The 12,824-nt window shown below is 37.9% G+C and overlaps 1 protein-coding gene across 1 annotated transcript in view; it reads left to right on the top strand.

The window, feature by feature from the left end:
- PRMT3 (protein arginine methyltransferase 3) overlaps positions 1-12,824 on the top strand; it is a 135,797-nt gene that overhangs the window by 60,182 nt on the left and 62,791 nt on the right. The window lies entirely within an intron of this gene.

The following is a 12,824-nucleotide window of genomic DNA, read 5'->3' as shown; positions in this document are numbered from 1 at the left end:
CTATCATTTGTTCTTTGTTACTAAGTGCTTTCATCAAATACTTGGTTATGAACTATAGTTTATAGTTGAAAGGGCAATAAATGCCGGATATTTTCTATGTAACATTTTTAGAATAATGAATTGTTCTGCAGCATTTTCTAAAGGAATTTTTGGAGGGTTTTTTTTTTTTTTTGTAGTGTCATTATGAACTCATATTTGATGTGTTTTGAATCATTGTAATTATTATTTTGATTTTTGAATTGGCCCATGTTTGGCTAATGATAAGCATTTGAATTAACCTCTTAGATCCCTTTAACAATTTCTAGTTATCCTCAGTATAATGATGAAAAGAAAAAATGTATGTTTGTATTTCAGATTATACTTTCTGATAGTATAAAACTCTTTACAGTCACTTTATACTGCCTAAACTTGGAAGGAACCAAAGAATCCTGATTCTTTCACTGGGAAATAGTATCTAGAGATCAGTCTGGGATCTAGGAGTGCTCATTGCTACTGGACTGTCATTGGTTGTATGTTATTCTTAGTAGACAGATATAGCTATTTTTTTTTAAATTAAATTTTTATTTTTACTTTATTTTACTTTACAATACTGCATTGGTTTTGCCATACATTGACATGAATCCGCCACGGGTGTACATGAGTTACCAAACATGAACCCCACTCCCACCTCCCACCCCATATCATCTCTCTGGATCATCCCCATGCACCAGCCCCAAGCATCCTGTATCCTGTATCCTGTATCGAACATAGACTGGTGATTCGTTTCTTACATGATAGTATACATGTTTCAATGCCATTTTCCCAAATCATCCCACCCTCTCCCTCTCCCTCAGAGTCCAAAAGTCCGTTCTATACATCTGTGTCTCTTTTGCTGTCTCGCATACAGGGTTATCATTACCATCTTTCTAAATTCCATATGTCTGTGTTAGTATACTGTATTGGTGTTTTTCTTTCTGGCTTACTTCACTCTGTATAATCGGCTCCAGTTTCATCCATCTCATTAGAACTGATTCAAATGTATTCTTTTTAATGGTTGAGTAATGTACCACAGCTTTCTTATCCATTCATCTGCTGATGGACATCTAGGTTGCTTCCATGTCCTGGCTATTAAAAACAGTGCTGCGATAAACATTGGGGTGCATGTGTCTCTTTATTTTTTTAATATTAAAAAAAGCCATGAGTTTACACTGATATTTCCAATTTAAGATTATGGAATTTTTAATTCTTTGATTTTATACTGTATCTCTTTGTAGAAAAATCTTGATTCTTAGAATAATAATTGCTTATTTGTTCTATCATATATCTATATAATAGTTTCAAAATTTTTACATGAATTTTACTAGTAACAAAATTTGTAAATGAAGTTTTATAACTTCACTTATGATTTCCTTATATTTTCTTTTGTCCTAGAATATATATCTCATGAGAAATACATAGTCTAAATAGTGTGTTTTAAAGTTACTTGAGGGGGACTTTCCAGGTGATGCAGTGGTAAAGAATCTGCCTGCCAGTGCAGGAGGTGCAAGAGACATGGGTTCCGTCCCTGGAGTAGGAAATGGCAACCTGCTCCAGTATTCTTGCCTGGAAGATTTCTTGTACAGAGGAGCCTGGCCGAGTGCAATCCGTGGAGTCACAAAGAGTCAGACACAACCGAGCATACACACACAGTTATTTGAAGTAATGAGTTTCCTTTGGTTATGTAACCAACTTGACATACCTTCAGATGTATTTGTTTTCTTTCTCCTCAGTTTGGAAGAATTGCTTTTTTCTCTTTTTAGTTTAAATTTATGTTTTAATTACAGAAAAGTTCAGTGATTCCATTCTTCTATCCCTTAGTTAATAGGTAAATTTTTGTTTCCTTTTTAGCTTTTGGCTTATTTTTAAAATATTAGATATGTATATATTTACATTTTTACCCTTGTGTTATGCAGAGTTAACATACTCTGTGTATTGTTCTATGCTTTGTGTAAAATTAAAAATTATATCTTGACCATCATTCTATATCATTGTAGAGAAATACTCCTCATTATTTTCTATGGCTGGATAATATTCCATTGTCTAGATAAATGTAACATAAATAACTAACATTCATGAAAATGTCTGTCATTTTTTTGCTATTACAAATAATAATGTATTGCATATTCTTATACATTATTCATTTTATTTCATGTTCCTGGAGGTGGGATTGATGGGTCAAAGACTTAATGCATATACAGTATTAACAATTTTTACCAAATTCTTCATAGCACTTATCTTACCATTCTGCTTTCTTGCCAACAGTAGTATGAGAATTCCTGTTTTTTCAGTCTTACCAACAAAGTATTTTGCAGAATTACTTTTAAATGATTGAAGTTTTTCCTTCCACCTGGACATTGTAAATTAGCGTGGTGAATTAACAAGAGGACTAGCTTATGTTAAGAATTATTGGAAATGGTGTTGGGGTGGGGAGATGACGTATTTGACCATGGTTCTAAACTGGGTTGGCAGGGAGGGGGCAAGGTGGCAGCAGATGAGATTTTTAAGTTTATATTTACTCTGCAGATATATTTGGTTGTCTCTGTTTTGTTATTTAGGATCATTTCCTTTCTTGTTCCTCACTTTGGCTGGATGATAGGTTTTATCTCCTGTTTCCCAGTTTATTCACTTTATAATAGCTTTAGCAAATGACTCTCAAGGTGACAACTAGCTTACTGATGCATCTAACTAGATGGTCTGTTTTTTTTTTCTTCTGGTATATATGTTGAACTCAGAGGATCAGTAGCTCCTAAAATGCATTTTTGCAGGAAACAGAATGTGATCTTGTTCTTCAAGCCTTGAATCCATACTGTAATAGAGTTCATCTTTCCTGTAGTCTCAAATATCTATAACTTAGGAATATTGTATGACTACTGTTATATAAATGTAACTTAATATGTCAATAATTCTCTTTAATAAAAGAGCTAGCAAGTAATTGTTTTATTTTTATAAGTAAAATATCCAGTTATAATTAACAATTTTTTTCAATCACTGTGGGGAATTGGGAATATTGTTTCAGAAATTCACATATATCTTTCTCCAAAGAAGGCATACAAGTGGCCAGCAGGCACATGAAAAAATGCTCAGTATTACTAATTATTAGAGAAATGAAAATCATAACTACAGTGAAGTACACCTCACACCAATCAGAATGGCCGTTATCAGAAAGTCTACAAATAAAAATACTGGAGAAGGTATGGAGAAAAAGGAACCCTACTACACTGTTGGTGGGAATGAAATTGGTGCAGCCCCTGTGGAGAAAAGTATGAAAATTCCTTAGGAAACTAAAAATAGGGTTACCATACAATCCAGCTATGCCACTCTTGGGCTTATAAATCTGGAGAAAATTCTAATTTGAAAAGATACATGTACCCCAATGTTTATAGCAGCACTATTTATAATAGCCAAGTCATGGAAGCAACCTAAATGTCCCTTGACAGATAAATGGAAAAAGAAAAAACTCTGTGTATGTGTGTATACACATAATGGGATATTAGCCATAAAAAAGAATAAAATAGTAATGCTATTTGCAGCAGCATGGATGAACCTAGAGATTATCATAGTAACTGAAGTAAGTCAGGTAAAGACAGCTCATCATGATACTATTTATATGTGCAGTCTAAAAGAAATGGGGCGGGGACTTCCCTGGTGGTTGAGTGGTTAAGACTCTGTGCTTCCAACGCAGGGGATGCGGGTTCAATCCCTGGTCAGGGAACTAAGATCCCATATGCCACTTACCAAGGCCAAAAAATAAATGAAAATATTTAAAAAAAAATAAAAATAAAAGAAATGGGGCAAGTGAACTTATTTACAAAACAGAAGTGACTCATAGATATAGAAAACAAACTTATGGTTACCAGACGGGAAAGGGGTTGACATATACACACTGCTGTATATAAAATAGATACACCACAGGGACCTCCTGTAAAGTGCAAGATATGCGCATGTACACGCCCAGTCGCGTCAGACTTTTGCAGCCCTATAGACTATCCCGCCAGGCTCATCTGCCATGGGATTTTCCAGGCAAGAATCCTGGAATGGGTTCATTTTCTCCTCCAGGGGTCTTCCAGACCCAGAGATTGAACCTGCATCTGCAGCATTGACAGGAGTATTCTTTGCCACTGAGCGACCTCGGAAGTCCATAACGCAAGGAGCTATATTCAGTATCTTGTAATAATCTGTCATGGAAAAGAATATGAAAAAGAATTTGGGGTTAGATTTTATAGGCTTGTTTAGTTTTTGAAATAATCTTTTATTTTTATCTTTAAATCCATATTATTGCCTGTTTGTCACTAGACTTTCTACAGATTAGCTTTTTGTTTTATTTTTGCTTTCCCCTAGCCTCACTTTTTTAACTAGTTAATTCTGCCTAAGAGTGTATCAGTAATTCAGTTATTTGAACTGAAAAAAAAAAAAAGAGGAGAAGCACCTTATTCTGAAGGTATCACAACTTTCTTTTTATCATTAATTTTGTCTATTCCAAGAATAGATATCATGAACAGGCATTTAAAAATAAGGTTCCATTATTCATTTCAATGAATAATGTTAATGGCTCTTTTAGTTCCAGATTTGATCCAGTGTGTTCCTTTTGTAGTAATTAATTTTTGAAGTGTAAATGCAAATTTTAATTTTAAAAAATGAATGTCAATTTGGGAAGAAGAGTGCTCCATGAGCATCATGGGAGAAAGTACAGAGTATAATTCTCTTCCAGATGGCACCCCTACAGGTAAGGCAGCAGCCTGTGAAATTACAGTCTGAATCACACTGCAGACAAGCAGGGCATTTGGAGCAAAGCCTTCTGATATCAGTAATAAATGACTTGGTTCAGAACCAAGGACAATTCCCAGGAAATTAAAGCCCATTCTGTCACGTAGGGAGCCTATAGTAAAATGAAGTTTAGCAAAGTGGAAAGTTGAGAGAAAGGACAATAATTGCGAGCAGTCCGTATATGAATCTTTTCGTCTGCTAATATACTTAACTAGACATTTTAATTTATCTCACAAATAATTAAGTTTTGTTTCTACATATATTCATGGATTTTCTAAAGTAATATTTTTCACAGTGAATGCTGGCTAACAGCCACTTGCCAACTAAGCTTTCACTCTGAAATATTATCAATCAGGTACCTGTTGTAAATCTAATCTTGTTTAATATGTGCTGGGTATTTTTTATTTCAGAACGCTTGAGTCCTTAATTACACACGTAGTATAATATAATACATATATGTGTGATAAGTCATGTCTGACTCTTTGCCACTCCATGGACTGTAGCCCACTGAGCTGCTATGTCCGTGGGATTTTCCAGGCAAGAATACTGGACACTGTTGCCATTTCCTTCTCCAGGGGATCTTCCTGACCTAGGGATCAAACCTGCATCTCCTGTATTGGCAGGGGGATTCTTTACCACTGAGCCACCTGGGAAGCTCCATAATATAATATGAATACCAAGTCTTATTTTTACTCAGGTAAATCAATAAGAAGCAACATAGAATAGTTACTCAGAACTTGGCCTCTATAGTCAGATGGACCAGGATTCAGATTTTGACTGTTCAACTGTTTCTTTAACTGTGAGCTGTTTTTTTTAAGTCTCATGATTTTAGGTTATTTAACATTTCTAAGCCTTAGTTTCCTTGTCAACTGAATGAAAATAATAACGTGCTTTAGGGATGAATTTAATAAGATATTCCATAAAGGCCACATAATATTACTGTGATGATATTTACCACTATTAACATTTGAAAATTAATTTTAGAAAGCAAAACAGCTCTTTAAAATAACCAGTTCTCGTTAAAGTGCCATGATAGAGTACAAAGCAGAATAAATTGGTGGAGTTTGGTGGGGAAAGAAGATATTTAATATGGAGAATCCAGAAAATCCTTTTTGAGGAGGTAGTAGTTGAACAGATATCCAGATACTAAGTGAAATAAATGACTAGTAAAATTGTCAGTCTTCATCAAGTAGTAAATAATGTGGCTTGAGTTTTCCCTGGTGGTCCAGTGGTTAGAGGGGCTTCCCAGGTGGCTCAGTGGTAAAGAATCCGCCTGCCAGTGCAGGAGACACAGGGTCAATCTCTGGGTCAGGCAGATTCCCCTGGAGGAGGAAATGGGAACCCAGTCCAATATTCTTGCCAGTATAATCTCATGTCCTGAGGAGCCTTGTGGACTAAACAGTCCATGGGTTTGCAAAGAGCCAGACCCAGCTGAGCATGCACGTATGCCAGTGATTAGGACTCAGCGTTTTCACTGCCAGGGCCTAAGTTTGATCCCTGATAGGGGAACTAAGAGCCCACTAGCTGCAAAATTAGACCATAATAATAATAATGTGGCATATTTAGTAGATAGGCTAAATATGAATATGTGTAATCCATTGTTGTTTTGAAGAAATGCTGTTCTACTGATTTGCTAGTTCAGTTGATCTTTACCATAAAGTTTAGAAAAGTACTCTGACAGAATAGAGCCCTTGTCGTATACCTATACTAGAAATATCTTACTGTTGTTCAGTTGACAAGTTGTAATCCGATTCTTTGCGACCCCATGGACTGCAGCAAGCCAGGCTTCCCTGTCCCTCACCATCTCCTGGAGTTTGCCCAAGTTCATGTCCATTCAAATATCTTGCTACAGAAATGAAGAAAGGTATTATCAGAAATTGATATAGGGTCTTCCCTGGTGGCTCAGTGGTGAGGAGCTCGCCTGCCCGTGCTGGAGAGAGGTTTGATCCCTGTTAGGGAAGATCCCATATGCCACAGAGCAGTTAGGCCCATTTGCCACACCTCTTGAGCCTGTGCTCTAGAGCCCAGGATCCGAAACTACTGAAGCGACCCCCACCCCCGCCCCGCCCCCGAGCCCGTGCTCTGTAACAGAGCTACCACAGTGAGACCGTGCACCACAGCTAGAGTGGACCCTGCTTGCTGTAACTAGGGAAAAGTGCAGCAGTGGACATCTAGCACAACCAAAATGAACAAAATTATTAAAAACACCAGGGTTAAATAGATTTAAAGTATTGTTTAAAATTATACACCAATGAAGAGAGAAAAAGGCGGGGAAGGGAATGGGGAAAGAAGAAAACCTGCTTCTACCATTTTAGCCCAGTTCTATCCCATAGTAGCAGACCCCGTATGACTTCTGCCAAAATAGAGTCGTGTGATATAGTCTTTAATAGGTTTTATGTGTTAACTCTGTGCCAGGCACTGTGCTAAATCCTTTACATGTATCAACAAAAACATTTGATCATTTGCTTTCAGAAATTCTCCCACGTAATAATGGTGGCTCGCTCTAAAAATTGTGACATAAAGGCGTGGCATCTAGGAAAGGATGTTCGTGCTTCAAGGGATGATTATCCTTCCTTTGTTTGCTTGCCCTCTATCTCAGGTTGAGTTTGGTTAGCAGCATTTGGAATTGAATCTTAAAGCCAGTGTTTATGATGGGATCTGAAGATTGTCCAGAGTTATTTTTCCAGCTACATATCCTAAAATAAGTCACTTAACCTCACTAGTACTGATTTCTCTGATGTGAAAATTACGTTGTTCAAATAGTTAGAACCTCAGAAGCGCTTTCTAATATTGTTTGATCAGGATTCTGGGTAATCATTCTGCGGTATGTGGAAAAGGGCTTATTGATATTTTTTATTTTGAATGGAAGTAGACATATAGAAAATTCTTTTAAGTATAAATACCAAACTTCAGAGGATTAAGAAAAATTGACATTTTTAACCCAGGGGAAAAAAATCTGAGAACCTTGAAGTTTGAACTGGCACTAATTTGGCCAACTTGATCAGATTATTTTGATTGGGCTTAAAATTTTGTTTATGAATTTCAAAGAAATTTCAAGGATTTTAAAGAAGGGTCTTTTTATTTTTTGTATGCACACACATATAAATAGTCTTGGATAGTCTGGAAAAAAGTGACTCCTGGGGAAAAAAGAAAAGGAATTTTAGTTCTGAGTCAAGGATTTTTAATAAAGAACCATTCACTAAGTAAATACTATATGATTCTGAAGAATCTGGTAAACCTTCGTTCTCTAATGTATTAAACATAATTAAAAAAATCTCAGTAGCCTTTACAAATATAATTTTAAGTACTTATTTTTTTTTAGTTAAACTGATAAGATTTACTGCTGTAAACCCTTTTACATTTATTAATATATTTAGGTCTCACAACAGCACTATGATATAGAATACCATTGTTATTGTCACTGTTGTTATCATGCATGTATGCATGCATATTCAGTTGTGTCCAACTCCTTGAGACCCCACGGGCTGTAGCCTGCCAGGCTCCTCTGTCCATGGGATTTCCCAGGCAAGAATACTGGAGTGGGTTGCCATTTCCCTCTCCCGGGGATCTTCTGGACCCAGGGATTGAACCTGGGTCTCCTCCATTGCAGGCAGATCTTTACTGTCTGAGCCACTAGGGAAGTCCAAATCCTTAATTTTCCTAAGTAAACACATTAATAAGAGTTTTGTTGCTAAGTCTGTGTTTTGTAGGCAGTTACTTTCTTATCAATAAATTAGTGAGTTGGGGGGAAAAGGTAAATGCCAGTGTAGAGTTGCTAGCAGCAATTTAATTAGGTTCCATTATAAGTGATTCAAACATGAGAACTGTGTTTTCTGTAAATTTAAATTTGCTGTTAATCTCTTGGGAAAATTACCCATTCAGGCTTTGCAGATTTTTCTGGTTGTATAGAAACCTTTGAAACATCGTTCATTGTTTTGTATATTGATCTTGTTAGACACTTAATTTGTGCACAGAGCAAATGAATGAAAACAGTTTTGTTTCACAATGCTGAGTGAGGGTAGCACTGATATTTGTTCACCTTTAGCAATAATTCATTCATTCATTCATTCAGTCACTCAGTCGTGTCCGACTCTTTGCGACCCTATGAATCTCAGCACGCCAGGCCTCCCTGTCCATCACCAGCTCCCGGAGTTCACTCAGACTCACGTCCATCAAGTCAGTGATGCCATCCAGCCATCTCATCCTCTGTTGTCCCCTTCTCCTCCTGCCCCCAATCCCTCCCAGCGTCAGAGTCTTTTCCAGTGAGTCAACTCTTTGCATGAGGTGGCCAAAGTACTGGAGTTTCAGCTTTAGCATCATTCCTTCCAAAGAAATCCCAGGGCTGATCTCCTTCAGAATGGACTGGTTGGATCTCCTTATAGTCCAAGGGACTCTCAAGAGTCTTCTCCAGCACCACAGTTCAAAAGCATCAATTCTTCGGCGCTCAGCTTTCTTCACAGTCCAACTCTCACATCCATACATGACTACTGGAAAAACCATAGCCTTGATTAGACGGACCTTTGTTGGCAGAGTAATGTCTCTGCTTTTCAACATGTTATCTAGGTAGGTCATAACTTTTCTTCCAAGGAGTAAGCGTCTTTTAGTTTCATGGCTGCAGTCACCATCTGCAGTGATTTTGGAGCCCCAAAAAATAAAGTCTTGACACTGTTTCCGCTGTTTCCCTATCTATTTGCCATGAAGTGATGGGACCAGATGCCATGATCTTAGTTTTCTGAATGTTGAGCTTTAAGCCAACTTTTTCACTTTCTCCACTTTCACTTTCATCAAGAGGCTTTTTAGTTCCTCTTCACTTTCTGCCATAAGGGCGGTGTCATCTGTATATCTGAGGTTATTGATGTTTCTCCTGGCAATCTTGTTTCCAGCTTGTGCTTCTTCCAGTCCAGCGTTTCTCATGATGTACTCTGCATATAAGTTAAAGAAGCAGGGTGACAATATACAGCCTTGACGTACTCCTTTTTCCTGTTTGGAACCAGTCTGTTGTTCCATGTCCAGTTCTAACTATTGCTTCCTGACCTGCATACAGGTTTCTCAAGAGGCAGGTCAGGTGGTCTGGTATTCCCATCTCTTTCAGAATTGTCCACAGTTTATTATGATCCACACAGTCAAAGGCTTTGGCATAGTCAGTGAAGCAGAAATAGATGTTTTTCTGGAACTCTCTTGCTTTTTCGATGATCCAGCAGATATTGGCAATTTGATCTCTGGTTCCTCTGCCTTTTCTAAATCCAGCTTGAACTTCAGGAAGTTCACGGTTCACGTATTTCTGAAGCCTGGCTTGGAGGATTTTGAGCATTTCTTTACTAGCATGTGAAATGAGTGCAATTGTGTGGTAGTTTGAGCATTCTTTGGCATTGCCTTTCTTTGGGATTGGAAGGAAAACTGACCTTTTCCAGTCCTGTGGCCACTGCTGAGTTTTCCAAATTTGTTGGCATACTGAGTGCAGCACTTTCACAGCATCATCTTTCAGGATTTGAAATAGCTCAACTGGAATTCCATCACCTCCACTAGCTTTGTTCGTTGTGATGCTTTCTAAGGCCCGCTTGTCTTCACATTCCAGGATGTCTGGCTCTAGATGAGTGATCACACCATTGTGATTATCTTGGTCTTGAAGATCTTTTTTGTACAGTTCTTCTGTGTATTCTTGCCACCTCTCCTTAATATCTTCTGCTTCTGTTAGGTCCCTACCATTTCTGTCCTTTATTGAGCCCATCCTTGCATGAAATGTTCCCTTGGTATCTCTAATTTTCTTGAAGAGATCTCTTCTTTCCCATTCTGTTTGCCTCTATTTCTTTGCATTGATCACCAAGGAAGGTTTTCTTATCTCTTCTTGGTATTCTTTGGAACTCTGCATTTGGATACTTATATCTTTCCTTTTCTCCTTTGCTTTTCTTTTTTTTTTTTAATTTTTATTTTTGCTTTATTTTACTTTACAATACTGTATTGGTTTTGCCATACATTGACATGAATGTGCCATGAGTGTACATGAGTTCCCAAACATGAACCCCCCCTCCCACCTCCCACCCCATATCATCTCTCTGGATCATCCCCACGCACCAGCCCCAAGCACCCTGTATCCTGCATCGAACATAGACTGGTGATTCGTTTCTTACATGATAGTATACATATTTCAATGCCATTCTCCCAAATCATCCCACCCTCTCCCTCTCCCTCAGAGTCCAAAAGTCCGCTCTACACATCTGTGTCTCTTTTACTGTCTCGCTTGCAGGCTCATCATTACCTTCTTTCTAAATTCCATATATATGTGTTAGTATACTGTGTTGGTGTTTTTCTTTCTGGACTCCTTTGCTTTTCGCTTCTCTTCTTTTCACAGCTATTTGTAAGTCCTCCCCAGACAGCCATTTTGTTTTTTTGCATTTCTTTTCCATGGGGATGGTCTTGATGCCTGTCTCCTGTACAATGTCATGAACCTCCGTCCATAGTTCATCAGGCACTCCATCTATCAGATCTAGGCCCTTAAATCTATTTCTCACTTCCACTGTATAATCATAAGGATTTGATTTAGGTCATACCTGAATGTTCTAGTGGTTTTCCCTACTTTCTTCAATTTAGTCTGAGTTTGGCAATAAGGAGTTCATGATCTGAGCCACAGTCAGCTCCCGGTCTTGTTTTTGTTGACTGTGTAGAGCTTCTCCATCTTTGGCTGCAAAGAATATAATCAATCTGATTTCGGTGTTGACCATCTGGTGATGTCCATGTGCAGAGTCTTCTCTTGTGTTGTTGGAAGAGGATGTTTGCTATGACCAGTGCATTTTCTTGGCAAAACTCTTTGCCCTGCTTCATTCCGCATTCCAAGGCCAAATGTGCCTGTTACTCCAGGTGTTCCTTGACTTCCTACTTTTGCATTCCAGTCCCCTATAATGAAAAGGATATCTTTTTGGGTGTTCTAAAAGGTCCTGTAGGTCTTCATAGAACCGTTCAACTTCAGCTTCTTCAGCGTTACTGGTTGGGACATAGACTTGGATTACTGCGATATTGAATGGTTTGCCTTGGAAACGAATAGAGATCATTCTGTCGTTTTTGAGATTGCATCCAAGTACTGCATTTTGGACTCTCTTGTTGACCATGATGGCTACTCCATTTCTTCTAAGGGATTCCTGTCCGCAGTAGTAGACATAATGGTCATCTGAGTTAAATCCATGTTAGCAATAATAGGGTTTACTATATGCTAATAAGCACTGTACTGAAGACTTACTTTTCCATACTGTTCAGGGCTATTGGGAGATGGGTCCCAGAAGAAGACTAATAGAAACTGGCTTTGATCTCTCACTTATAATTACTTTATCATTTCTATAATAAACTGTGTAGCATACTGCTAGAATATGCTGTGTATGTGACACCGATACAGTAAGCCCTCTACATACGAACCTTCAAGTAGCAAACTTTGAAAGATTCAAATATGCCCAGCTATCACACTGTACTACTGTACTTTTCAAGTTGCTTTACTGTAAGAGTAAAAACGTTTTCTTAATTTTTTGTTTTTTTATGTTTTAGTGTATGAAACGTATTATAAACCTGTTACAGTACAGTACTATATAGCCAGTTGTGTTAGCTTGTTACTTAGGCTAACTTTGTTGGATTTACAAATCAGACTTACAGCCGTGCTCTCAGAATGGAACTGGTTCGTATGTAGGGGACTTACTGAAGTGGTGAGTTATCTTTTCATTTGTGCTGTGATTATCCGTTTTTGGTGAAGGAGTCAGTGGTATTCTCCAGAATCTGGAGTGCACTGGGGCCAAGTTTCACGCAGTGTGTTTCAGACAGCAGAGTTCTGCAAGATGTTGATATATGTAACATAGAAAAAGAAAGGTCTCTAGTCAAAAAGTGGGAAATATGCCATACTCTTCACTGTAACACTTTTCAGAACTTGTTAATGTGCTATTGTGCATTATGAATCTCTCTGAGGAGAATAGAGCGTCTGCTCTTCCTCACCTCTTTGATTAAAAGTCCCCTCTCGTCTTTTTTTAAAAAAAACTCTCTAAAGAGATTGTCTTTGGGCAGAAAAT

This window comes from Capra hircus, chromosome 29 (genome assembly GCF_001704415.2).
Source record: "Capra hircus breed San Clemente chromosome 29, ASM170441v1, whole genome shotgun sequence".
Classification (NCBI taxonomy): Eukaryota; Metazoa; Chordata; class Mammalia; order Artiodactyla; family Bovidae; genus Capra; species Capra hircus.
The sequence above is the reverse complement of the archived record's forward strand: the minus strand, read 5'-3'. Positions and strand labels throughout refer to the sequence as shown.